Source organism: Patagioenas fasciata, chromosome 13 (genome assembly GCF_037038585.1).
Source record: "Patagioenas fasciata isolate bPatFas1 chromosome 13, bPatFas1.hap1, whole genome shotgun sequence".
In the NCBI taxonomy this organism is placed as follows: Eukaryota; Metazoa; Chordata; class Aves; order Columbiformes; family Columbidae; genus Patagioenas; species Patagioenas fasciata.
The window spans coordinates 12,150,965-12,177,288 of NC_092532.1; the positions used below are offsets into that span (position 1 = coordinate 12,150,965).

Genomic DNA, 26,324 nt, shown 5'->3' on the forward strand with positions numbered 1-26,324 from the left:
ATTCAGACCAGAGGTCTAACAAACAGTCAACAGAATTTAAAAAAATTACTGACAATATACACCCTTCACATAAGGAAGGCCTTATTGAGAGAGAGGGATGGCCTGCTGGTATCTTAGATTACTGATTTTGATTGCTCTGGTGTTTTGCTGGGGAACAGATCCCTGAACAGGAGTAAAATTATATTCCTGCCTGGTCTCATCATCTTGGCATTTCTTCAGATATCAAACCTGTAAGTTTTGATTATAGGTTTGTTCCCAAAACAAAGTAGAATTAATCTTTTACAGGGAGTCTAGTACAGGGCTTTCCACAAAAAGGTTACAAACAGTCTTCTAAGTCCTCAAAATGGTAGAGGCATCATTCTTTACTAGAGCAATTGCAATCACAGGATTGAATTTGGAATTTGCTGTTATTTTGTTAACTGGAATGCTCATACATATCAATCGAGATAGGATTTTTCTTGACAGGTGGACCTGTACTTTAGCATTTCACTTTTTTTTTTTTTTAATTATAAAAATAATGACTTATACCAGAAGGAAATTATTTGTCATACTCAAAATATTTGGAAAGTTGCCCAGAACATGAGTTAACCAAACACCATACAACATCAGGTTTAATGTAAATTACGTTAGTTGCTCTATAAATTACACAGTGGTTGGTATTTCCTATTGTGTGCACATACGCAGGCACATCGCAAGAAGAGCTAGAGGCCACGGATGCATTTGCAAAGAGCAAGTTTTATTTTAGTTACCTCTCTACTGGGGGATCTCCGAAGCCACACCTGAGCTCCCAGGCAGAGGTGACACAAGCAGGGATGCAGGCGCTGGTCAGTTCAGCCCTGCTGGAAGATCGCTGGGCCTGCTGAGCTTGCCTGTATTTCAAGGCTTCAGGCAGGCGCAGCCTCCCACTCTTTCTCACAACAGAGCAGGAATCTCAGACACAGTGATAAGGTGCCCAGAGTTTCTCACAGGCCTGTGTTATCTAACACAGAGGTTCTACTCATCAAGCACACAAGGTCAGTAAGACAATTAGTGTGATGTGTGTGCTTTTTCTACAGACAGGTGCAAGTCACTTGAGCGTATTTACATTTAACTAACCTCCTCGCCAAATCTTCTGCTATATCCCCATACACCTATATCTCTACTGGTTTATCCCAAGGAGAATGTCAGCATCAAGATTGTGTTTTGATGGTGCTGTAGACAAACTATACAGAGATATGCAAAATCTGGGCTTTTGAAGAGGATCAGGCTTTGGGCTGCAAATGGTTCCCATCCCGTGTTCTGCAAGAGCCTATCTCCAAACCCACTGAAATGAAGGGAAAAACTTCTGCTGGCTTTAGTGGCCATTGAATCCATATAACTTTCTGTAAATAGCTCACACTTTTTCTGAAACCCATGGCAAAACTCCCAGTCCTCATTATGGCTATTGTTTCAGACTTTGTTTCTGAAGGTTTTTTTTCAACTTGCATATAGATACAAATTCCAGAATGAATGAGAATTCACGCAGCCATCAACATCTCACGACAAGCACTGTTCTGTTTAAAGATTCAGCATTGCGTTACATTGTAGGCTTTTGTTATTTTTACAAGTGCAGCAATTTCTCACAGCAATTTTTTAATGTCAGATGGATGTTTGCATTGTTATGCTTAGCGTCAACATTTACTCTTCTTAAATATGTTACATGACAAAATCAGAGTTTAAAATATCGACCAGTTTTGGCATTGCCATTGTGGCAAAGTATTTTAGAGATACCTGCAAGTAGTCTATAAAAATAGATATTTCAGAGGAAGCATAATTCTCTTTGATGAAGTGCTTATTTTAAAGCAAAAACATTATCTGTATTGCAACCTTGTATGCTTTGGAGTTTTGCATAATTTCTAGCAATCTCAGTGTCTGAATTCTTCTCCATTATGTATTCTGCTGGTTAATTTATGAAGTGTGAGGGATAAAGCTGGTTAAAAATAAATTTACTCTGGTGATACTTCATCTTTTTCAAAAGTACGTGCTGTAATTAACATATTAATCTGTACCAAATGCTAAAAGTTTCTTCCTAATCACTTTACCATACATTTCAATTGACATTTCAGTTGTATTTCAGTGGCTTGCCATATCAGCCTAAAGTGATAAAAAATTTCAATCAAATTGGACATATTCATACTAAGAATCTGATTTTTGTATAAGATTCATTTGAGTTTTGTAAAAAGACTCAGTAGTTGGGAAGAATGTGACTTACATGAACAAAAATACCATTTGCTAAATGCCAAGAGGAGGGAGTGGAATAAGAACTTGGAAATGATTAGGTAATATTTTAGATACACTCCAAGCTATCTCAGTATATGTTAAGTGAAAAGCATTACAGAGGCACATTAAGTTGCATCTTTATGGGGAATAAAAAGCTTACAAATCACAAAACCTGCTCCACTCTGGAAATGAATGTATAAATGTGCTGGCATCATCCCGTGCTGCAGGTCAAATTCCTCTCTCAGCACAACAGCCCTACTCAGTTTAACTTTGGGCACAGTCTGAAGAACTTTAATAAGATTGAGTGAGCGATTTGTTTTGTTACAATGACATCAATATTAGGGATCTTAGTTTTTCCTTTCAATGTTGGGAATTAAATATGGAGTAGTGAGCTTAATCTGTAAGAGTTATAGAAGCAAGGTGATTACAGAAATACCTCATTTAGTTTCATCAGTGTTGTATTGTATCAGCTTTTCTCTCTAATAGCTGAGAGCATTTTGGTAGACAAATTATTATAGTTATTTTGTTGTTTGTATTGGAGTAACAACTTAATGTGCTAGTCATGGGCAGTGTTCCACAGTGATAGACATAGGGACATCAGATGATTAATTGGTCCCTGCCTCGAATAGTTTATAATCAACTATAAAACAACAGTTGAAACCTGATGATGAAGCACTGAGGTTGTTCTTGTGGCATAATTTTCAACATGGTATACCTAACCAAGCATTTATTAATTTTTAATCAATCCCCCCATAGCCTCTATAATAGATATTTCACTCATCACAGAAGAAAAACACCTTTTTCCTGGGATTATGGGAGAAGTGTTTCATTAAATAGGGACAACTGAGGGCTAAAGTGCTGAATTCCCCATTATCGCTCCTTCAGAAAAGAAAGTCCAAAACTCCAGATTCTCCAAACTACTGTTCATCTGTGACGGCATCCTGGCAGCCTGCAGTTACATTTTCGTTAGTAAATGATCCATAAATAGAAGTTGTGATCCCGGGCTGGAGGACTGGGGGTGTGCAGGTAAAGAACGTGGTTCCAGATCCCATCGGAACATTGACCTGAGAATTGAAAACTACAACACAATATGGAATTGTTCTGTTTGTGACCCCGTCATCCTTTCCTGAATTTATCCCACTTACTCAACTTCTCCTAATGTTGAATTTGCGTGTTTGAATTTTCCTTCCAAAATGAAGCTATTTGCATTTGTCTTTTTAACAGATTTTATAAACTTTGGAGTATTTTTCTCTGTTATTAGCTTACTGATAACCTTTTTTTCCAAAGTGCTTCTTAGGTACCTTTCTAACTCTGCATAGTTTTTACAGCTTATGCCCAGACAAGCCCTTTCTGGCCCACTTAACATATGAGAGCTCTTGGAGCGGGTTTATTCAGCTCATGTCCTCCCTCCTTACAGTACCAGGATGCTGGATGGGAACACACAGCTGGGCTGTCCCTGGCCCCAGAAGAGCTGCATGCAGTGATTGTAATGTAATCCCCCTGCAGCTCTCTTCCCTGAGGAGCTTTCTCTACCTGTAGGCACCTGCTGAAGATCAGCCCAGTGAAGGTGGCACCTGGAATGCCAGACAGCGGCACGTCCAGGAACACATCAAGCAGAATCTGCAGCATAAACCCTTCAACAACCCGTTCAATAATCTATGCTGCTGTGCAGGAATTATTGATCAGAAGCCTTACTAAATTTAAGACATATGACATATACTGCTTTATCCACTCGGCAAGTTACCTTGCCGGAGGTGGAAACCAGACAAGTTTGACAGGATAGATTCTTGAAAAATGCCAGCCATTTTTTTGTCACTGATAAATTAATTCTCTAATAATTTGTTCTAGTATTTTTCTGGGCACTGAAGTTAAACTAGCTCATCTGCAGTTGTCTGTATCTTCCTCTTCACTTCTTTGTGGAGTTAGGTATGGTATTTGCCCTTCTTATTCTTCTGTGGCCTTCCCTCTTCTTTGAAAGCGAGTCTGCTTATGGGATCTGAGTTAATCATCCTATTTTGGCTCAGAGTGACTGCTGTGGCATGACTGGCATTTGATTCAGCACTTCTGATATTAGCATTTGAGAGCATATGGAAAAACTGCTTCCTCTCCTCGCTTAGTTAGTATTCAAGGAATGACTGGAGCAGAATAGACAGAGATGCCCAGGCTTTGCAGGATTATAATTAAAAGAGAACAAAGAAACTGAGAACAAAGGTGAAAAATAAAAGGGAGAGGGGTGCAAAAGAAAAAAGACCTAAAGTGTCAAAGAGTAATAAGAAGTGGATCTTTTGATTTAAATCACTGGTATGTTTTTAGGTCATTTTTAGTTTATAGTCTTACTGTCTCTCCCTCTTTTTTTGTCTTAAACAGAAAAAGGAAGTTTTACTGCATGAAGTTGCTAAAAAATACTAACATTGGGAATTCCTTCTGCCAGAACATCAAGGTATGATGCATATGCCTGTATATATGTGTATTTTATAAATAAATATGTATATACAGATACTAAAATTAATAGTTGCTTATGACAGTGCTAAGACACTAACTGATGTAGGAATAGATTTTACTTGGGATACTGGCTGTAGCTCATGGCAGTGACCACACATGGGATCCCAGTCTTCCTGAATTGTAGTTTAGTCACTGAAAGACAAATTCAGTGCAGCTTAGCACTGGACAGCTGGTGCAACCCTTCTTTGGCAGGATGTTGTTACAGATCTCCTCTAATGTTCTGGTTGGAAGACGGCTGCCAACGAACTCAGCATCAGAGCACAGACACTTTTAAGTCCTCATCTCTTATGTGATATAACACTCTGTGATAAGGGATTTGGCTCTCCATGCTTCAGAGAAATAAACTCATTCTGTAACTGGTGTATTTGCAACTCAAATACATTCTAGTGAATTGACCACTGAAATTGTGCTTTGTTCTTACAGTAAGAACACTAAACTATTGATTTGGATGGGGTTTGGTTTGATTTTTCTTTTTTGTTTAATGACCCATTTTCTAAGCAAGGTGAAGTAAAAAGCTGCTTTCTGTTTTCCAAACTGTTTCATGTAGGTGCAGTAGACAGTCTTCTAAAACATAGCTGCTGATGTTTGGTTTTCTTTTTTTTCTCTTGGTTGATTGGGTTTTTTTAATAGTTATGAAGGATTCTTAGATCTTTGCTATTTTTCTTTTTGTCACTTACAGTACACTACATTTGTCAGTTAAAGGCCACTTGCTCACTGAGGCTTAGAGTGACTATGCTGTGTATCTTCAGAAATGCCTATTTAAAAAAAAAAGGCGGGGGGTGGAGGGGAATAACCTTCAAAAGGTTTTGGAAGAGAAGAGTAATGTACAGAAATTACCCACTTAGTCTCTCATCCATGGTATCCTATTGATTTTTGTTTGAATGCAGAAGGGGTTAATTTAGTTATGCCAAGTGTTTCTGTTCTGCTTACACATCACACATGGTTTTACTGTAAGCAGTGTAGAGGACCATCTAGTAGCATTAGCCCAAATTCACTTTTGAAATATGCATCATACGTCTTCTAACAAGAGATGCTCAAACAGCTTTGGGAGGCCCACATCGCCTGAACTCGGCTCTTGCATTTGCATGATGCTTCTGGCTTATTTGCAGGGACATTTTTATCATGCTAATAACGTGCCTTTTTGTGGCTGGCAGGGATGAACCCCACTGAAAGATCAAGAGTGGTTATGGTGGGTTTTCAGGAAAGGTGGTTGATCTGGGATGAGCACAGGCAGGGAAGATGTCGTGGCAAAAGTCTGTGTGTTTAGGAATAGGCTGTTGTATGGTGGGTGGAATAGGACACTGAGCAGAGTTGAGTGCAGGTCACAAGTCGCAGAGATGAAACCTCAAGCATCATCTTCCCACTGTGGATTTGTGCTGGAGTTTGTGAGTAGAGCTGTTCCTTTCTAGGGAGAGCAGGAATGTGAAGTAAACAGTGTGAAGGTGGCAGGGTGTCACCTGGCCAGGCCAAAGGGAGAGGCTGGAGGTGCTGCTGGGCTGAAGGACCATGGTGTCTCCTCAAAGCTGTGCTCTGCCTGCACAGCCACACAGTAAGTGGCCCGTCCCCAGTGGTGGGGACCTGCTGTCCAGGGCAAGGTGACATTTCTGGCCTGAGCAGCTTGGTTGCTTGGGTTCTCTCTGCTTCTTGAGGTTCCAGAAGGAGCAACTGATTTCCATTGAGCTTCTCTGAACCATCTGCATTTCTGTGTACTGTCAGACATCCTGTATCACTAAACTGAGAAGCCCCACCTTTCTTGATCGTTATCAGCACAGATGATGATCTGCACCTCTGTACTCAGTGCCCTTCTTTGTACATGTCGAATTCTACTAAATCCCTCTGGTGAAAAACAAGGCAGGGAACCAACCTGCACATCAAAAAGGAAATGATTAAGGATTGATGACAGAATGTCACACTATGGGCACAGATATGAATTGTGAGGTTATGGCTGTAAAGGCAAAAATACCTGAAGGAATGAGGTCTGGTTACTGAATAATGGGAGAGTAACAAGGACTTTCATGTAGCTGGAGCAACTGGTACCCTTGGGGGCAACTGCTGTAGCATCTTCTGGTGGAGACAGAAAGTGGATAAAAACTCTAATGTGATCTGGTTCACAAAAAAAAAAAAAGAGGTACATGTTACACAGGAATGCAGTGAAAAACTGGGTGTCATTGAAGGTATGGAGAGGAGGAATATCAGTATGAAACTCCTGGCAGGGAGAAAACAAAACCCCATTGTCCTATTGGATGTGTTAAACAGGTGCTAAAATATATACCAGATGATCAGAGATGAGTATACTATAGTATTGCATATGCTTTCAGATGCTGGTTATAGACTAGGGAATTTATGAAAAGGCTACTGTATTTTCAACAAAAAGAAGCTGTAATAAAAAAGGCCAGAGAACTGAGTGGATAAGCTTTTAAGGAAATTAGGTGCAAATTTATCTTCATATCCATGTAATGAGTTTGGAATGATGGGAGAATAAAATAAAGTAACTGAAATCTGGAGCAGGGGCAGGATTTGGCAGCATCAAGACCCATTCAGCTTTTTTACACGGTTATGCTCTGCACAGTACCTGTGTCACTAGGCAACATTATCAGGGGGCTTTGGGCAAATTAATTCTCATCACCCTCTTAATTCTCATCTCAAAGACATTGCAGAAAGCCTTCAGGCTGTTTGTGGGAACGTTTTTACTTTATTAGGAACTTGAACCAGGGATGGCAGGGTTCTTTAAAGTAGTGAATCCTGATATGAGGGATGAGGATGCTCCACAGGCATTGCTAACAGGCAAGTCTGAAGTGGAATCGACAGTTTATAAAAACCACCTGTCTATCTAACTATAACAAACTGAAGGATGCTGGGTGAATGAAAATCCGGCACATCACCGTAGAAATCAGAGTTGTGAAGGCAGAGGAGGATGAACTGAACAAAATAATTTTGCAGGTGATGGAGCGTTCATGTGTGGTCTTAGAAGGATATTTTTGAACACTGAGTAATATAAACATAGTTCTGTGTTATCTCTTTGAATCTGGAAAACATATACCTGGAATTCAATTATTTGTCATGTGTATGTTTACATTGAAGTAGGCCACAGATTTGTAGGTGCTTAATGTAATAGAAGAAAGTCAAAATGTAGCAAGTGCCAAATTTTATAACGGAATTACATCAACAAAGGGTATAGTCACTGCTAGAAAATACACGAAGCATGTGGCAGTGATAGATGAAGACAGGTAAGTATCCAAAGTAATTTGAAAAAATACTGATGTGAGGATTGCAATATCTAGTATGTTTTTCTTAACGAAAACTCGTAAATGTGAAAAAAAAATGATGTCTTTGGGGCGAATTTGTATCTAACATAAATTGCTATACCTCCAGTAATTCAGAAGAACTATGACATCCTATATCAGCTAAAGAATTTGTCTAAACTAGTCCTGAAAGTAGCATCTAAAAATAAAAAAAAGACAAGACATCCTGGTATTCAAACTCAACAAAATCAAAGAACTCTTATAATCAAATATTTAAAATTTAAACTTGGTGCCAAAATATAGCTCATTAAAACAGTGATTAAAAAACTGTTTGATGGACACTGTTGTAGGATTTGAAATTGATCTGATTTCCTAATTTTGCACAATTTTTTTGTTATTTTTGATTATTTTAAGCTGACACTTTAATAAAAGTGCATTTAAAATGTAACAAAAAGCCCCTTAATTCCCCTTTTTTTATAGAAAAATGAAGTTATAATCAGTGCTCTCAGTGACCGAAATAAAATACACATGTAGTCATGAATAAGCCCCAGTGTTACTGTACTATATTCTGCAATGTTGAAAATCTGGAAAAAGTTTCTGACAGAATTGCAAAACTATCAAAGATATTGCTATTTTCACAAAATATTCGGTATTCAAAGAAAAGCCATTTATCGTAGAAAACACATTGTATAACAAAGTTACAATCTCTAATTAATACAGGAGATTTTCACTGTGCATTGAATCTCAAATTTGGAATTATCAGAGAGAAAGGTAATTAAGGATAAAGCTGCTGGAGATAAGTAACTCTTCAGCCATCTTCTGAGTGACATATGAAAGCATCTAAACACTACTGTGAGCAATTAATCTTCTATAACTCACACAATATGCAGATTAAGAACAGATCTAACACTGAGCTACTCAACTCATGCTGAAGTTTTGAATCTGTACAAATTGTCAGGATCACATAGCAAGTTTTGCCTTTGTGGGTCTTTCATAAAAGGTTAGTTCTGGAGACAAGAAAAATAATATATGCTGTTAAATTGTTTATTAGCAAAGAACTTCACACAGTGGAAGAAATGATTGTTTACTGAAACAAGACCTTCAAAGGACTCGTTAATTATAAAACAGCTTGATATTTTAAAGAAAATGACACAGACAACAGAAAGAACAATTTACTGTGGGTAGCAGGTTGAGTATAGCTTGGGGCCTATTAATCAGTCATGCATAACAAGTATCCTCTAAAGAAATCAGGATAAACATACAGAAAACACAGCTTCTGGAAGAGGATTCAAAGAAACATTGCAGGTTTTTAAATGTATTTAACAGTTGCATCGTATCATATTGAGAGGAGCAAAAGCAGTATTGATCTTGCAAAAAACAGATGAATAAAATGAAGACATCAGTTCTCCAGCTTTGGAACCCTCTGATAGCAAAATAATTGTGAGTTCTGAAGAAACTGGAGCATATGAGCTCCGTATCATCACCAACTGCAGGCATTGGTACTGAGAGACTGAGCAAGGCTTTGGAGCAGGGGGCGTTTCTTGGCCATCTCCAGTTTCAAACCAGAAAGATTGGCACAGAGAATTTTGTCTGGAAGCTTTCAAGAAAGTAAACACAGGACACAGCTGTTATCTTTTTTAAAAATATACATCTGTAAATATGCATAAATGCTTAATAATGGAAAGAGGATGCTTTTCCACCAAAATTGTACACAGTGATGTAATAAAAATAAATCTGGTGGGGGACAGTTTTCCATGTGTGAGCTATTGGTGTGGATTATCCAAACTGCTGTTAGTGCAGGGCCCAACAAGGTTATTCAGTGGGCTGTGATAGATAAACTCTGGGCTCAGCCCTGCTTGAGGTAACCCTTTGCTGCTTTAGGAAGACACCAGAGAAACTTTACCCCAGAATGCTATTCTGAAAAATGAGTCTTTCAAAAAGCATCATCTGCCTGATAATCTCACCCAAACATAAGAGATTGCACTACTCTTTGATAAAAAAGCAGTAAAACTTAGTGATTTTTTTTTTTTCTTTACCCCCACGAAAGAGACAAACAGACCAGTGAGGGGGTTTGATGGCAAACATATTGTTGGATAGATGAGATTAGGTGATGTAACTGTCATGAGGCCTCTCAAGATATTCAAGGAACTCAAGAGCTACATATATTTCAGATGTTTTTCAATCTAGTTTTACGGCATTGATGTTTGTTAGTTCCATGTCTTGAATTGTGCTTAGCTATGATTATTTTGGTACTTGGTCTGTAATTGGGTATAGTTTGGCTGTGATAAAGCTCAGTTTTTCCTGCCTTTCTATCTTCCCCACCGGCTGAGTGTCAGGGCAGCCAATATTTACAGCAGCAGAATTGGGGTCTGGTTCACTTGTGATTCCCAGTTAGGCAGAAAATATTCTGATTAGTATCATTAAGTGTATAGTACTTGGTTGCCAACATTAACATGAGAGCTTAAATGATACATAGAAGTCTGTCCACAAAGTATATATACAATGCAAAAGAGATTTCCTGTGCTGCAGCAGGTGGTAAGGGATGCAGAGAGCAATGATCTAACATTTTGCAGTGGTAGGTGTAATTCTTCTGGAAATAATTCTACTATAGCCATCAATAAGCTGGGCAGCAGGTCTAACATAGTCAACAGAAGGAAATTGGCCACTCAAAAGGGTAGTTTGTCCTCTTCTAAAATAAATTATATGAAGTGACTCACACTGACTGCAAAGGAAGGCTAGATAATTAGCTTAGATTTGATTCTTGGTTTTTGGTTGTCTGAAGTTAAGCTGGGCTGAATGCCTCTCAGATACTCTTATGAAAGGGAATAGAGGCATAGAAAAGCTTCTAACAACAGCTCTCTGATTATCCATGTTCACTGGAAAGCAGTGCTAACATGTTGAGCAAGTCGTGAGATTCTGTGGCTTAAGTGTTTAAGTGCTGGCAGGTAGATGCTGAAAATACCATTTCTGCCCGCAGTTATACATCCTTCAATAAACTAAAGCAGACTAATGCATGTACCAACATGAGTAAACTCTGTAACTGCAGTGGACATGCATAGCAAGTTATCAGACTAAATGCAGAAATAAGTAAATCATCCTCTTAATCCCTCTAGATACTATGGTTGGAGGTAGAGACCAGGCTGCTTGCGGTGGTGCTTACCCTCTGTCAGGCTAGGATGTTAGCCACTCTGTTTGCAGCATCTGCAAATTAGATGCATTTTACCTCATTAATCACTGTTAGGAAACACCACATTTTATTCACCCTGAACCCAGAGTCTGATCTCCATCACTAACTGCCATCTGTTGCTTTGTGATAAAGTTATCCTCAGGCTTCCTCTACCCAAGTCAGGTATGAATGTCAAAATAGCATTATTAAAATTGGAAGGAATGTTTTGTCATTAGCATGCCTAGAATCAGAGACTATGGAAAATTAGGTGGGCTAGGCCATTTGCAAACTGCGGTTTGCTGTTGTCGGTCAGAGTCTGTAGTGGCAGACGCCCCCGACCTTCAGTCTTTTACAGGCCTGTTGCTGAGGCCAAATCCATGCACAGGGCAGCCAGGGAGGGGGACCCTGGGCCTTGTAGTCTAAGATATAGACAGACAAATTGAACCAAAGAGGCTGGTAGTACCACCCTGTGAATCCTTGTAGCCTGTTATATATGGTGTTACCACCAGTAGTGACAGACTGTATGCCATGTTGCTTCATTTGAGCCCAAGGAATTTTGTTGACTCCTCTCACTTGCCTTAGCTGCAGAGCAGTTGTGTGATTGAAGTCTAGTAGCAAAAAATAAAGGTTACATGTTTATTGCTTAATGATGGGTCTTGTTTAGTTAACCTTCATCCTTGTAGTTACTTGGTCTTGTTCCATTGAATTCTGTGATTTAATATGTATCTTCAGCATATCTGGTAATGTTGGGTGATACACGTGGTAAAAGCGTAGCAAGCACCTCCAGTGCATGAAAAATTGAAGCATAATGAAAAATTGAAATATAATGTAAAATTGCTGATTGTCAGGCGGGAAAAATGTTGACAGGCAACAAAATCAAAATTATCATAACCCAGAGGTGAGGCAGCACTGACACTGATCTCCTGGCAGGATTGTGGGGTGCTAAGATCACACCTCAACACAAAACTCTCCCCGAGGCATGTATGGCTGGTGACTCCCGAGGGGCAGAAACCTCGAACAGCAGGGACAGATGTGAAATAGCATGCTCTACGTGTTATGATTTTAATTGCATCCTCCTTTCTCCTTTAATCAAATAACTTGTATTGTTGTGCAGGTAACATTTTAACTGGGCTAGTAACGTCTTTTGCTTGGTTTCAATTGGAGTAGCAATAAATTATTGCATTTTTGTGGTTTTCCTTTTTTGCCCATAGCAGGTTTTTGAATGTAACAACTAGAAGAGCCTTCCTGAGTCCTTTGATGTCTCCTGCTTCTGCAAACATGTACCGTCTCTTTTCAATAAGCTTGCACCGTCTCACCTGGAAGTACTTAGGGTTTGTGATCCTTTTCTGAGCACCTCAGTAAAGAGAAGTGGTTTTGGTTTGGTTTAGTTTTTTTAAACGTTTATTTGTAAACATGAACTGTCTTTTAACAGGGGTGGGATAGACCTTATTCCTGTAAGGCCTGAACACATGCACTGAGCATCTGAGGTCTGAAATTAAACACCAACATGTGTGGCAGGACCAGGACCCTGGGTAAGGTAAGCAAACATGTGTAGTGAGTCTACCAGAGCTCTGAGGGTTTAGCGTCCATGCTCTCCTGCAGCTATACCTCCTGAGATCTAATGAAGATGAGATCTCATCCAGATATATAGCTCCAACATACTGAAACTTCCTTAATAAATTTTAGGATAGACTTTAGTGCAGAATTACAATGTAGGTTTCCAGCCATTAAAAAGTGAGTTATTGTTACTGATGTAACTCAGCAGCAGAGCACCCTGACAGCAATGGCCTGAGCTAATTCCTTCAAAGATTAGTCTCTGTTCCTGGAAGATAAGTGCTTGAGTCTTGTTTCCTTATGTTGACTTTTTATATAGTTCCTTGTGCAGCACTGCACCATTTTTGTTTGCATTTACTGTACAAGACTGTATTGAAAATATTAGAAAAGTTATTCTATCACACCTAATTTGGAAAGACATGGTGAAGGTTAACTCTGCCTGAAGCAAAGATGCTACTAGGCTGAATATAAAGCTGCTAGAATAATTTCTAATGAATAATATATTAAACAATTTTATTTCCCCTCTCCCTCCCTCTGTGCATGAATTGCTTGAGATTTTTTTTAAGAAAAAAAGCTACTATTTAATAACAAAACTAGAATAATGTTTAATACATAAGTTAGTTAGAGGTGGCAGGTCCAAAGACAGACCTTAGTCTGATTAGGTACTTTAAATACTCAAACTATTAGCTACTATGTTTTGCTGTGAAGTTTTGTTTTGTAGGTAATTTATGAGTGAGCTCTTATAGGCTTCAAGAAATTTTGACTGGATGCTCAATCACCTGTTGTTATTTTCCGCTTCCAAAATGGCTAGAGGTAATTCATAGGACCTCATGGTTTGTACCCTTTACTTTTCAGCTTGAAGATGAAATTTAGTTAATACCAACATGCTGAAGTGCCCATTGCTCTGACAGTCGTCTGCTTTTTATTATTTGTACTTTTTTAGGCTGACAGAAAAAAAGTGAGATGATTTTTTTTTTAATATGATCCTTTGTTTATGATGATTTTTGTAATTCTCAGCTGCCTGTTTAAAGGAACATAATTGTGAGGTTCAAAGAGAGAAAATGTCTATGGAGAATATTTGTTAAAGTCCTCAAGAATGCACTACGTTTGCAGGAATTCAATGATATGTAGGAGTAGGAAAACAAACAATTTAAAAAATTAAAAAGAGAAAAAAACCTTCATCTGCAAAAAAGAGAAAATTTTTCAGCTTGTTCAGATGTAACAAACTCATTGATAGTAACTTGCTGTAATTTTCCTGAGGAAAAATGGGAAGGTAACTGCCTTCAAAGAAGTAGGTAAATATAGTTGTATGATATTTTCCTGTTCTAGTTGTCTCACCTTTGTTTCATTAGTAACAGTTTCACAGCAGTCTTTCCTCCTTTATGTTGTTATATTTTCCTCTTTTTAAAAAGCAAATTTTAAATTGCTAATTGCACCTATCTGTGGATGTGCGTGGTACATTTCATAAAGATGAGGTAGATTCAATTAACATAATATGCAGACAAAGCTCATAATGTTTGAACCCCCCACACACCAGGGAATACATGCTAAACTTCTGGAGTTTTTTTTTTTTTTTAAGGGAAAGGTGAATCATTTGTGCAGAGCTGGCATCAAAACAGAGAAGGACAACCTAACTGAATATTTGCTCTTGACTTTACTCAGGGACATTTAATGTGAAAATTCTTACTATATATGGCATGAAGTACCACTGATTTCACAGTCATATGTATGTAGAAGTAGATGGTTTATGGAGGCAGTGGAAGAGGATTGCATATTGTACCATCTCCCGGGTTCTCAGGAGCAATTAGAAATGCAAACCTGTTACCCTGGCAACTGCAAAATTTTACAAGACTTGAAACCTCAGATCTCTTTGGATGAGGTAGAAGCATTTATGAATCTACCTCATTCACCTTACCATAGTTGTGATGTTGAATTTCATCAATAGCCTCTCCTCTGCTGAAAAGACCTCATATGACTATGGAGCTAATACATTGCAGCAGTTGTACAGAATAGCGGTTCCAAAATTTCACTCCATGCACTGTTGGTGAATTGTCAGCTGCCAACTGGCTGCAAAATGGTGGTTCCCTCCCTGTGTTTCTAGCTGTTAACATTTCACCAAAAGGCAATTAAACACATTAAATGTTCTCCTAATAACTCCAGAGGAAAAATAAAACCAACAGCGAACATATAAAATACTAATACCAAGCTTGTTTGCTCATAGGTTTTCCATACTCTCAATTTTGTTGAATTTCAAGGCTTGGCTGCACTTGACCACAATAAAGTCATATTTCCATAGACACATATTTTTGTTGTAAAATTAAAAGTGGGCATTTCTACCTTTGATGGAGCTGGATTTTCCCTGGAATTCAGCATTGTTGAGATTAATACCGAAGAACCCAGTTTAGTTCTGCTGTCTGTGTTGTTTCTTTAGGTTTATGGCAATTTTAGAGACAGCAGAACAAAGAGGCCCTAAAATGATTTTTGAGGACTGGAGAGAAATAAAGTTGATAAGTAGCATGTAAAGATGACTGACAACAAATTCAGTTACCATGTAGAAATATTTCAGTAGGGGAAAAGCACAGCAGGTATGAAAACATGCTTTTGCTAACAAAAGAGATAACATGAACTAACTGCTAGTTAAACATAGAGAAATTAGGAGTAAAATAAGGATTTTTAACCATTAGACAAACACTGCACAGGGAAGCCCTGGATTCCTTGTATTCTTGAACTGTTCAAGGAAAGACAGAATTTCCTTTTTCGTGGGTAGTTGACATTAGTTATTTGCATCAATACAGGAGTGATATTACAGGGATTTTCTTATAAAAAGATCTGGCGGTGATCTTATGATGAATTTATATTTAAAACCTTGGATGAAAATGTATCTCACTCTTCCTCTGGAAAAAAAAAATATTCCCAGTTAATACTCAACGTCACCATAATATTTTCGTACAGTTGACTTGCCTGCTTTAGAGTGTTTTGTATAATTTTATGAGGCTGATATGGAAGAGTTCATTGAAAAAAATTGAAATGTCCAAGTTTTTTTTACACATCCCTGAACTTGTAAAGGGCCTGCGTTCTCTTTGATTCCTTTAAGTGGCTCCTGTACTGGGAAGCAGATTCTGAACCTTCAGCTGAGCTCTGAGTGTCCTGGGTGAGATGTGAGACATGTCAGAATCATTCACCACTGCTCAACTAGAGTCTATCTCAGATTGTTAGTCTTGGCTTACCCCCCAATTATTATTAAAACCCTCAGCCAGCCATAAAACTCTTATTCTCCTAATTATTGTGTTGGATTCTACTCATCCTCTTTTTCCTTTCAACTTTCATCAAATTTGGCACCTGTGCCCAGCACTGCTCATAGCCCTAGGAAAAAATCCTATGCAGGGAACTTCCCAATTGCCTCATTTTCTCTTCCCTGGTGGGGAAAGAATTGCCTCCAAACTGAGGTGCTAATGACGTCATTGGCTCTGCACTATAACTGCTGATTTTGTTTATTTTTCTCAATAACTGGCACTAACTAATGACTTGGTTGCTGTGAAACTGTGGCTGACACGAAGTGGCAAACCCAGTGACACGGCTCCACATGCCTGCAGCCATCTCAGCCCCTGTCATCTCAAAACTAGATCATACTTTTATCTTCAGAAAGCAGTTTCGTGTAACAACGTTTACTTTTCTTGCAGATGTCAGTGAAAGGGCTGAAGGATTTAATCCTAGCTGCATCATGGTTTCATTTACTCTTTAGAAGAAAAAAATGCTTTGGGGATTTAATCTTGTAGCTTTTTTCAGAGGCACTAAGCTTGTGTAGATTCAGAAATGGAAAATTCTGGTTAAAGGTTTGGGGTTTTTATTTTATTTTATTTTAAATTTCATTTGTGGTTTTGTGCATCAGCTAATTAGTTTCCAGGCAAATTAATCTTCAAGTGACGCTAGGAGGTGGGAAGTTAATTCTCACTCGTTCCTTGTTTCTTTATGACTATCTAATTATTCATGAATGTTGTAGGGGTTATGTTCTAGAAAGGCAACTTAGTATGGGGTTAAGCGATGTCCCAACAGAGGAGGAATGGTAAAAAATTTACATATTTGACAGGCATACAGCTGCTTTGAGATTGTCATTCTCACATTTTCATTTCTGTCCTGTTGGTATCGTAAATTATTAATCAAACAATGATTACCTGCACAATCCTCTGAATTTCCAAAGAGCTTTCTTAATATGAATTAGGACACCTGTCATGTGCTCAAGACAAGTTATAATCTCAGAGCCAAATTTTTCCTCGCACTCTGCTTATGCAACTTGCTTATGAATCAAGGAGCCTGGCATGCAGGAAGAAGGATTATTTTGCTGTGAATTAAATAGGACAAGGAAAGACTTGTGATACAGGTTGGGATGAGGCCTTTTAAGAGCAGAGGAAGAAATGGTGTCTCCGGTGGCCACAAAAAAAATCTGTTCGATGTTGAAAAAAGTGAAAAGATAATTCTGCAGGCACCACAGTTTAAAGGACAAAATTGAAAGTGGATAAAAATAATGAAAGAATTTAAATAAAAGTCTTGGGAAGAGCAAGTGTAGGTATAGAGAGAGTTGTGGAAGAACTAAAGTAAATGAGGCAAAACCAGTTGTAAAGTCTTACACTTGAATTTCAGGGATACAAGAAGTAAACATTTGGGGAGGTTATGTGATGTCACCAGATCATGAAAAAGGAAGACAGACTCAGCTACCATGTCTGAAGACTCTCTGGAAAGAAGGAAGATGAAGCCAGACAGGTAGGATTGGGAAAGGTTTACACTATTTTATCTTTTTCACTTGTAGTTGCCAGAGTTGTGTTTGATCTGCAAGCAGTAGAGATGGTCAAATGTGTTCACTGACTAAAGAAATAAGGCCCTCAACAACCCAGGTTCAACAGTTAGAGTCAGAATGGAGAGGGAAAAATGCCTTAATATAAAATAACGTTTTCCCCAAAGGTAAATGTAAAATAACCTTACTAATTTGGGCAAAAATATGGGATACATTTGGTTTCTTTGAACTTTTCCAGAGAAATTTTTGACTTTTCTACAACCAAAATGTATTAATTTTGGTCCACTTCAACACTGGAATTCTTCAAGACAGAAAAAGCAAATGCAAAAAATGTTTTCCCCTCTCTTCTTCCCTTTTGACCTTTCTTGAGAAGCAAAGAAAACTGTGGCCAGTGTTGAGACACCAAAGAGAAAGAGACACCAAGGTTAGCGAAAGGGATCTAAACCTGAAAAGCCAGCTTTTATCTGAATGCAAACCAGAACAGAGCAATACTTGAAACAGAGAAAACTCAGCAAGACAGATTAAAATGACAGATCTCTCACCTTTCTGCTATTTTCGTGCAGGACCCTTGAGGTCTTTCTCAGTCCAGCAAATTTCAGCACATTTCTTATTTGCAGCAAGTTTTACTTTCAGTCCCTTTGGGACATGGCTCTTTCTTTCCATCACTTCTAAGGCTTGACTCTGCATCTGCTCCCTATCAAGACCAACCGACATGTTGCAGATTTCTTGTTTTCTGCCTGATTTTCCCACCCTTGTACTCCAGAATCTGTTTTTTCCTCATTGATTTCTGCACGTTCAGTTGTGTTACGAGAAGTAACAACTCCTGTTTGTGCCAGAGGGTCTCACCTTGGCCTGGGCCAGACATTTAAATACAAACCTTCCTCCCATCTGCCCCACTGGAGCCTTCTTAGCAGAACACAATGTCAAACAGATACCATCCATCTTTGAACATTTCCCCTCCCGATTCCTGCTCCTTCCCACTCTTGCTTTTACACCACTGTGAAACAAATACTTGGAGTATTTTTTAAATTTTTTTATATTTTTTTTAAAGGACAGAATTAATAAATTAATAAAACTTCCCATTTTTGCTTCATCAAAAAGCCACTGTTCATTAAACTATTTATACTGTGATAGTTTTGAAGCTGGTTTTAACTGTAAAGGTACTGAGTTTGTGCATGTCAGTTTCAGGTAATCAAACAATGTAGGCATTAATTGTATTTTTGACTGTCGGTTCCCAGAACAGAGAAGACAATTGTCTTTTCAGTCATGACAGAAGAAAAGCTGAGAATCCAGATACAGGAAGCAGTATTAATTAGGTGAGGAGGTAATTAGCCTTCAGACTTGTCAATATTTCTAAGAACTGTAGATAAGACCACAGAAACAAAGCAGTAAGTACTGGCTTTGTCTGTGTCATTTTCTTATGATCCATCCCAGGCAGAATTTATTTTTCAAATGATGTGTATCCAGCCGATTTCACTACCTCCTCCTCTTGTTAAAATCAAAGCGATATAGCTTTCGCAAGTAAAAAAAAAAAAAAAAGAAAAAAGAAAAAAAAGAAAAAAAGCAGCATAATATCTCGATGGTTTCTTAAGAGATCTCTTCTCACAGTTATAGGTATGTTTGAAAGGAAATTGATGTATCTCCTTTTCTTCTTCGTGTGTTCTTGGTACCACAAGCTGTGCACAGCATGCTTTCAATTAATTTAAACTAACTTTCCATCTGCTCCAACAAATGTAGGATTTGAGTGAAAGACAGTATGATGGAGTGACATGAAATACGCTAATAGCAAACACTAATGTGAAAGCCAGTCTTCTGTGGAAAATGTAATATCCATAGTGCACTCTTTCTACTCCATATTAAAGGCTCACTTTAGTGAAAAATGATTATTGTTTTCAATATTTGCCTAATCAAGATGGGAAATGAAAGCTTTAGCATTGGGAATGGAGATATACATTTTACAGAGCATGGTAATTTGAAGAACAGGATGTATCAGATCGATTCCTTTTTAATTGCCACTTTCGTCAAGCTTTATGTTATAGAATTATTTCATTATGTTTCTACACTTAAAACACAAATGCTGAGTATGATTGGAACTTGGAAAGCTTTGGCTTTGTTATCAGTTTGATCAGAATACTGTGTATTTTGCAAATATTCTATTTTTACCCTGACAAATGAAATTTCCAACAAAGGTATTTAAATGAGAAAAGCCAAGGCCACAGCAAAAACAGCTGCGATGGCTACATTCAAGTAATGACACAGACTAAATTATAGTAACTATGTACAACAAAAGCTTTTTGCTACTAAATGTACGCACTTTACAGAAATTACTGTAATCCTTTGTGTGTTGTTTCTTTTTTTTGCGTGTGGTTTGGTTTTTTTGGTGGTGGTTTTTGTTCGGCTTTTTTTTCTTTTTAATGTAAAGTAGGAACCTAACTGTGATTCTGGCACCAGCCTTTCAAGCAATAACCATTTAAAGCCACATAGTAATTAAATTCTACCTGCACCCCAATCTTGTTCCCAATTGAACCCTTGAGAATAAGAATATGGCCTTTTCCCCCAGTTTCAATCAGCATGTGAATTTGCAAAGTGGAATTTATCTTGGACCTTGGTTCCTCCTCCCCAGATTTCTCACATTAAGTTCTCTTCTTTATCCATGGTTCAACCACTTCAACTGATCAAATAAATGCAAATCAAAATTCTAGACTCGGTGAAATGCACAAGGAAGGATGGTGGCAGCATTACTGTGAGAAATAGCAAGTAAAAGATAATGAGCTTATTCTTGATAATTCATACCTCAAACTCAATACCACTTGCACTTAGAAGGAGAGTTCCATAGAGGATAATTTTCTGTGATCTTGTGCAGATCTGTGGAAAGTGATGTCAAATTTTCATGCTAATTATACACCTGATTCCAAACTTGCAGTAAAGACAGTTACTTCTCAGCCTGTAGCTTCCACCTCTTTCTAGGGTAAAATTCCTCAAGTACCCACAGGTTATTTTATTTGGTTGTTTTTAAGACACATCTGAAAGGCCTTCGTTCTTGGCAAGGCTGAGCAAGAGCTGAATTGCAGATGTCCTCAGAGCCTACCTGTAGAAAAACAGTATAAAAGATGCCCAGTGGATGAAGGGCAGGGTCCTTCAAAGGGAGAAAATAAACACTGCATTTCTTTCTGTTTCTGGCAGTATATAAGCACCTGGTGTCTCGCATTTCGCAACGGTGTGCCTTCATCACCAATTTATGGCAATTTTGGGGGAAACATCACTTGCCAGAGCTGTTCTATTCTGCAGAAAAGAATTGAAGATTTTCCAGGGCAAGATGATACATGAGTAGAAGCTGTTTAAATTCCTTTAGTTCCTTTTGAGTTTGACATAAACAGACACAACCCAAGTGAAGTCTGTTTGTCAGATATCTACTTTTCTGCATTGGTTATGCTTCAGATGTAGCAATGGTTTCAAACATAGAAGGACGTGAGGCGGGAAAGTTTTATAACGGTTTCAAAAATATAAGGTTACGAGGCAGGAAAGGTTTATAATGGTTTCAAAAGTAGAAGGATATGAGACAGGAAAGGTTTATAGTATTATCTGACCAGCTGACACAGGTGAGTAAGAAATGGTCGTTCTTTTGGACATACTATGAAATCTTTCTTCACTGATACCTAACAAAGTTCCTATGTGTTCAAAAGCTTGTCCGTTTTCCCAATTATGTCACATGGTGTAATAAAAACTATTAAGTTTCACTACAGACCTTTCCTCCCTACGATTATACAGGACATTTATACACCTACAGCAGATAATATCCTCAAGAATTTATGTGCTCAACCTGGAATCCTTGTAAAAGCAGTAATCAGATAGGTGTAATTAAAAGCGGCATTAGGAAACATGTCAGTAAACGGGCACAATTTTGCCCGGAAAGGCATTTTCAAAGGGCTCTGACTGCTGTGTTAGTCATACTCGTTTTTTGGGTAGTATATACAACAGTATAATATTTAACCACCATTAAATGTTTTCCTAGTTGGAGCTGTTTCATGCATAACTCAACCATTTAATCAATCTATCTCGTTTATTGTTAGGTTACAACTGGTGTGACTGCAAAGAAGTGAGAAGAAAGGAGAAAATGAGATGCTCCATTAGAAAACACTAACCAGAATTGACAGATTAAGCTATTTGAAATGAAGGCAATTGTGAATGATTTTGGAGATATTTTATGTGTAAATTGGATCATTGACTGAAAAATAATCACCTGGTCCATCAAAGACATAACCCAGAAATGTGGTGGAGATGGAAGTTAACAAGAGGATGAGTAACAGAGGTAAGAGATCAAGCATGAAGCAAGGCAGGGATGATAATGCAAATTATTTAACACTGGAAACAATGGCAACTAATGGTAATTAGCAGTAACGTGAACACATTTTCCCCTCATAAATCTGGTGTTGGTGTCAGTGTGACTTGCTTGAATGCAGATTCAGGAGGGAATATGGTTCCAAAATGCTAACAAGAAAGCAGAAAAAAATTATCAGAGCATCACTTGCGAGGGGAGAGGGGGAAGTCCAAGAAGATTAGGGAAAGAAAAATCAAAGAGGAATTTATCAGGCAAAATGTGCAGTCTGTTGGTATATGTGTTTCTAGATCTTTCCTGTGCCCAGCGGAATAAAAGTCCCTGATGAATGCAACTCTAGAGGCCAAGCACTATATATTTTTATCTTGTAAATTCCAAATAATACCTTGATAGTCGTTATTGAATGAAAGATGTCTTTGTTGTAGGACTAATTGCACTCCCAAATACAACCCCTTACGTCTCTTAAAAGGTGAAAATCATGTCCTAAAAACTATTCCTGGTTTATTATATCTGTAAGCCAGAATTTCTCATGTTATACAGAATGTGGCATTTGCAAACATTCACTGTTACCTGTGGGTAAGTATAAGTTGACAGAGGTGAAGCAGTATTTATTAAAGTGTCTTCCTCTCAGAAGCAAAGGAAAACAGATTTCTTCTCTCTCATACGTGAACATGTACATTTGTACATGCAATACCTGTGCCGAAGGCCTAACATTAGCAGAGGAGAATTCTTCCAGATTATCCCAGTGTTCGATAGCCATAGGAGCTCCCTGTTAGCGACTGTTCCGAGCTGTGATGAAGGAAAGACTTTATTTGAAGTGCAGTTTCAACATTTCTTGCATTGTTAATACACTAGTACAGGTTTTTGCTGGGATAGGAGAAAACACCCTGAGTAACAACCCAGATGTTATTTTCAATAATATTTTGGGGCGTGATAAAGAACAGCATATATTTATAATCTTACCTGCCTGTTTATGAGGGAAATTACCTGGACCTATTATCTGGCTTTTCTGCTTTTTTCTTAGAAGCTTAACTTGGAATAAATCATACATATATGGTGTATATACATTTATATATGGTGTGTGTATGCATACCACTCAGTTGTTATTTGAGCAATCTCTATAAAAGCGGAAAATATTTTCAGACAAAGATTATTCTGTGTAGCATACAAGAGACAATAATTTAGCTATCAGGTATTCAACATTGTTCACTCAGTCATGTGGTAGCAAATGATCTCTCTCACCTGCCCATCTTTAGGAATGCTTGTTACTTGAAACAATTTTGTGTCTCTGTCCTGAAGCATGTGAATGATAGGACTTAAGATTAAGTAGAGCTCCTTGTGTCTAGAAAGACAAGTCAATATTGAAGCTTCTAGATACAAGTCAGAAGTTAAATTTGTCTAGTATGATCATAAAATGAAAATACACCATGCTATGTCAAAGTAGTTAAATAGTCAGGAGTAAGCTCATGGTTAATAGGATATTAATCATCAACCATTATTCAAAGACAGTTTGGCTTAGGGTGGAGGAACTATAAAAAGTATAAATGAGCTCTGAAAAAGCCAGCTGAGTTTGGGTGACAAAGCTATCAAGTGGACAGAAAGAAAAACACTAAACTGTAGCTGGATAAGACTTGCAGAAGTGACAGACCCATGGACTATAATGAATGAACCACTCTCTGGCTGATTGATTTACTCAGACGTTATAAGCAGTTCAGACTTGTCCACAGGCACAGTGCTCTGCTGGTCTCCTGGGAGTCGCTCACTCACAGACTTGGGTCTGTCCATGTGGCAGCAGGATGGAGAGGCCACTGAATTTCAGCAGATTCCTTCTCCTCTGTAAGAACAGCTTCTTATGGGCAAATACGCTGCCTTGCAGGGGACTGCAGGGCTGCGCACATGTTGTGAAGGTGAACCTAAAGTGGCCACGATAGGCACGTTAAGCTTCTCCAGAGCGGGAAAGAGAGTTGTTCCGTATTAATGCAACCCAGAAAATGTGTTCCTTCAGAGTTCCCATATATAAGTAAGAACTGGGATTTTGGTTTTTTTTTAGGGCTGCACATCATTCTTGGGCAAATAAATGAGTATAGATGTCTCTGAATTTTATAGTAGGCTACTGATAATACAGGTTTATTTATAATGCAGATAGTGGTTTAAAACATGTAACACTTCTAATATACTTTTAGACATTAAGATTTAACTTCCCAGTCTAAAAATGTTGACTATAATTATTAAATGTGTAAGGTATTCCACTCCTGCAAGAAAGGTTTTCTGGAGTACTGGTTAGCATTTTCTTTGTTCAGCCTAATTTCTTTTTTCTTTATTTTCTTTTTTTTTTTTTTTTAAGGTTATCTTTCTTACATGATTATAATACTTTAGAGGCAATTATTAAGATTAAGCACCTGGTTTATATAAAAGTGTCATCTCAATTCACATTTAACTAAACCAGAATTTCATCAAATAGTCGAGGTTTTTCTAGAATTCTTTTAAAATGCCAAGTTATTTGTATACTCCAGTTCTTCATATTTTCATTTTTGTCTTGGGCTGTGAAGACTAGTTTTAAATTAGTAAACAGGCTTTCAAGGCTCGTGGTAGTTCTTGGATAAGGTGTAAAAGTGATTCTAAAATACACAGTGATAATTGAGTGTCAATTTAAGAACATGTTCCCTAATTAACAGGTACCTGTTATTTCCTGTGAACTTGAGGTTAACAGGTTCCCAGGAGTTTCCATGCGGTTCATTTCACACTTGGACGTTGCAATATTTGCAACTATTCACAGAGTTCAAAAATGTCCAGGAGACTTTGGCATGGCCAGGCAAGCAAAATGTTAAGCAGGAAAACAGAACAGAAGTCTGAGCCAGGATTCGACTGTTACCAGACTCCATCAGTGCTACACAACATTGACTTAAAAAAAAAAAGTCCTTTAATCTCTTACATCCATAAACAAATGGAGATTTTTATTTTTTTGTTAACAGAGAAATAATGAAATAGAATGGAGGGCTCGAAAGAAGCGCATTGTGGTAGACTAGTGACATCTGTCTCTAATGAATGAGTTTTGCTCTGAAGTGAATGACTTTTGGTTCAATAACACAGCTATATAACACGATGATCGAACAGTCAGATCAGTGTTTGTCATCCTGCAGAGTAATTTACAACTCTCCAAACTGGGATGAAAATATTAGTAAATCGAAGCTAATCTGATTTATACTCTAATACTTTGGTATATATGCACCAGTTGTATAAATGCATAGAAGGTGTAAAGCGATAGTCAGCCAACTAGACTCCCAAAATCTTTGGTCAGTCAAATATCAGATCCTCAAAATGTCTTTAACCCATGCTTTATGTCTGACCAGAATAGTAACATCGTGTTATGAAATGAAAGGCTGACCTCCAAAGGGCAGAAATTGGAGTACGCTGGCTGGTGAAATTCCCACCCAAATGTGTAAGACAAGACTCAGACTCCAGGGAAACAGCTCATAAGCACCAATGATATCATCAAAATTTTCTCTGGCTTTTAGTCTGAAACCCATCCTGGGTTTGGGTATGAACAACTTTCTAGCAAATCTCTGCAACTGGGCCTTCTGTTACTTAACTGTTTGTGTAATGCTTGTATTATCAAAAGTGAGTGTCAAGTTTTCACACTTTTGACTCATTTGAAATCCTATTTCTAGACAGGTTAAGTTTTGGATTGAACACTTTGAAAAAAAAGAAAAGAAAAAAAGGAGGCTAACAGGCTCCTTCAGTGGTGTTTCCTTAGAGATTTGATACCCTTCCTTCATCTCTAGTATAAGAAAGGCAGCAAAATGTTTTTCATGGAAGTCTAGTTTATAACTGGTAAATGCCTGCCTCATAAGAAACTGGACAACTTGCAAGAACGGTTCATGACACAGAGGCCCTTGGGAAGAACAAACTAACAAGGATCTCCCATAGGGAAAACATGATACATGACTGAAGAGCTAAGCAGGCTGAGAATTTTATATTCTTAAGTCTAATGGTATTTCGAATTTATTTGCCTAAAGGAAAGATGCAAAGTGCCCAAAGTCTCTACAGAAAGGAAGTGAGAGTTGACTGTGTTATGGGGGTAAATAATATATGAATCTATTATCTTTTTTTTTTTTAAAGAGTGTTTTTCCAGACTTTGTGAAGACCCACATTAGAAAACATTTCACTCACCAGATTTCCTTTGAAACTAAAACCAAAAAATAGAACACTCAGTAAAACCCTAAAGTAGCAGAAAATTCATTTGCTAGGCTAATGAAGATGACTGGTACAGGTCTGTGCTGCCTACTGTCCCCTCTTCTGTCTCTTTAAAGGTATTTGAATTGCCCCAATTCCCATATTAATTAGTCTGTAGTGCAGTTTAATTGCATTGTACTATTTTTTTCTCAGTGAACTGAGCTTTTAATGACTATTCACTCTTTAATAACTAATTATAAAAATAACCTATTATTTTGTGGAGGGGGATAATGAAACTCATCACCTTAGCTGCTTATATTTATC

The 26,324-nt window shown here is 37.9% G+C and overlaps 1 long non-coding RNA gene across 2 annotated transcripts in view; it reads left to right on the forward strand.

Annotated features, from left to right (window-relative positions):
- The window catches only part of LOC139829055 (uncharacterized), a 72,034-nt gene extending 45,710 nt beyond the window's left edge, over positions 1-26,324 (forward strand). The window contains exons 2-6 of one of the 2 annotated variants that reach the window (XR_011741275.1): positions 4,606-4,678; positions 12,581-12,685; positions 17,341-17,460; positions 21,562-21,800; positions 23,555-26,324. This is a non-coding gene — a long non-coding RNA (uncharacterized lncRNA). The remainder of the gene's footprint in view (positions 1-4,605; positions 4,679-12,580; positions 12,686-17,340; positions 17,461-21,561; positions 21,801-23,554) is intronic. The other variant, XR_011741274.1, reaches the window with a different exon arrangement.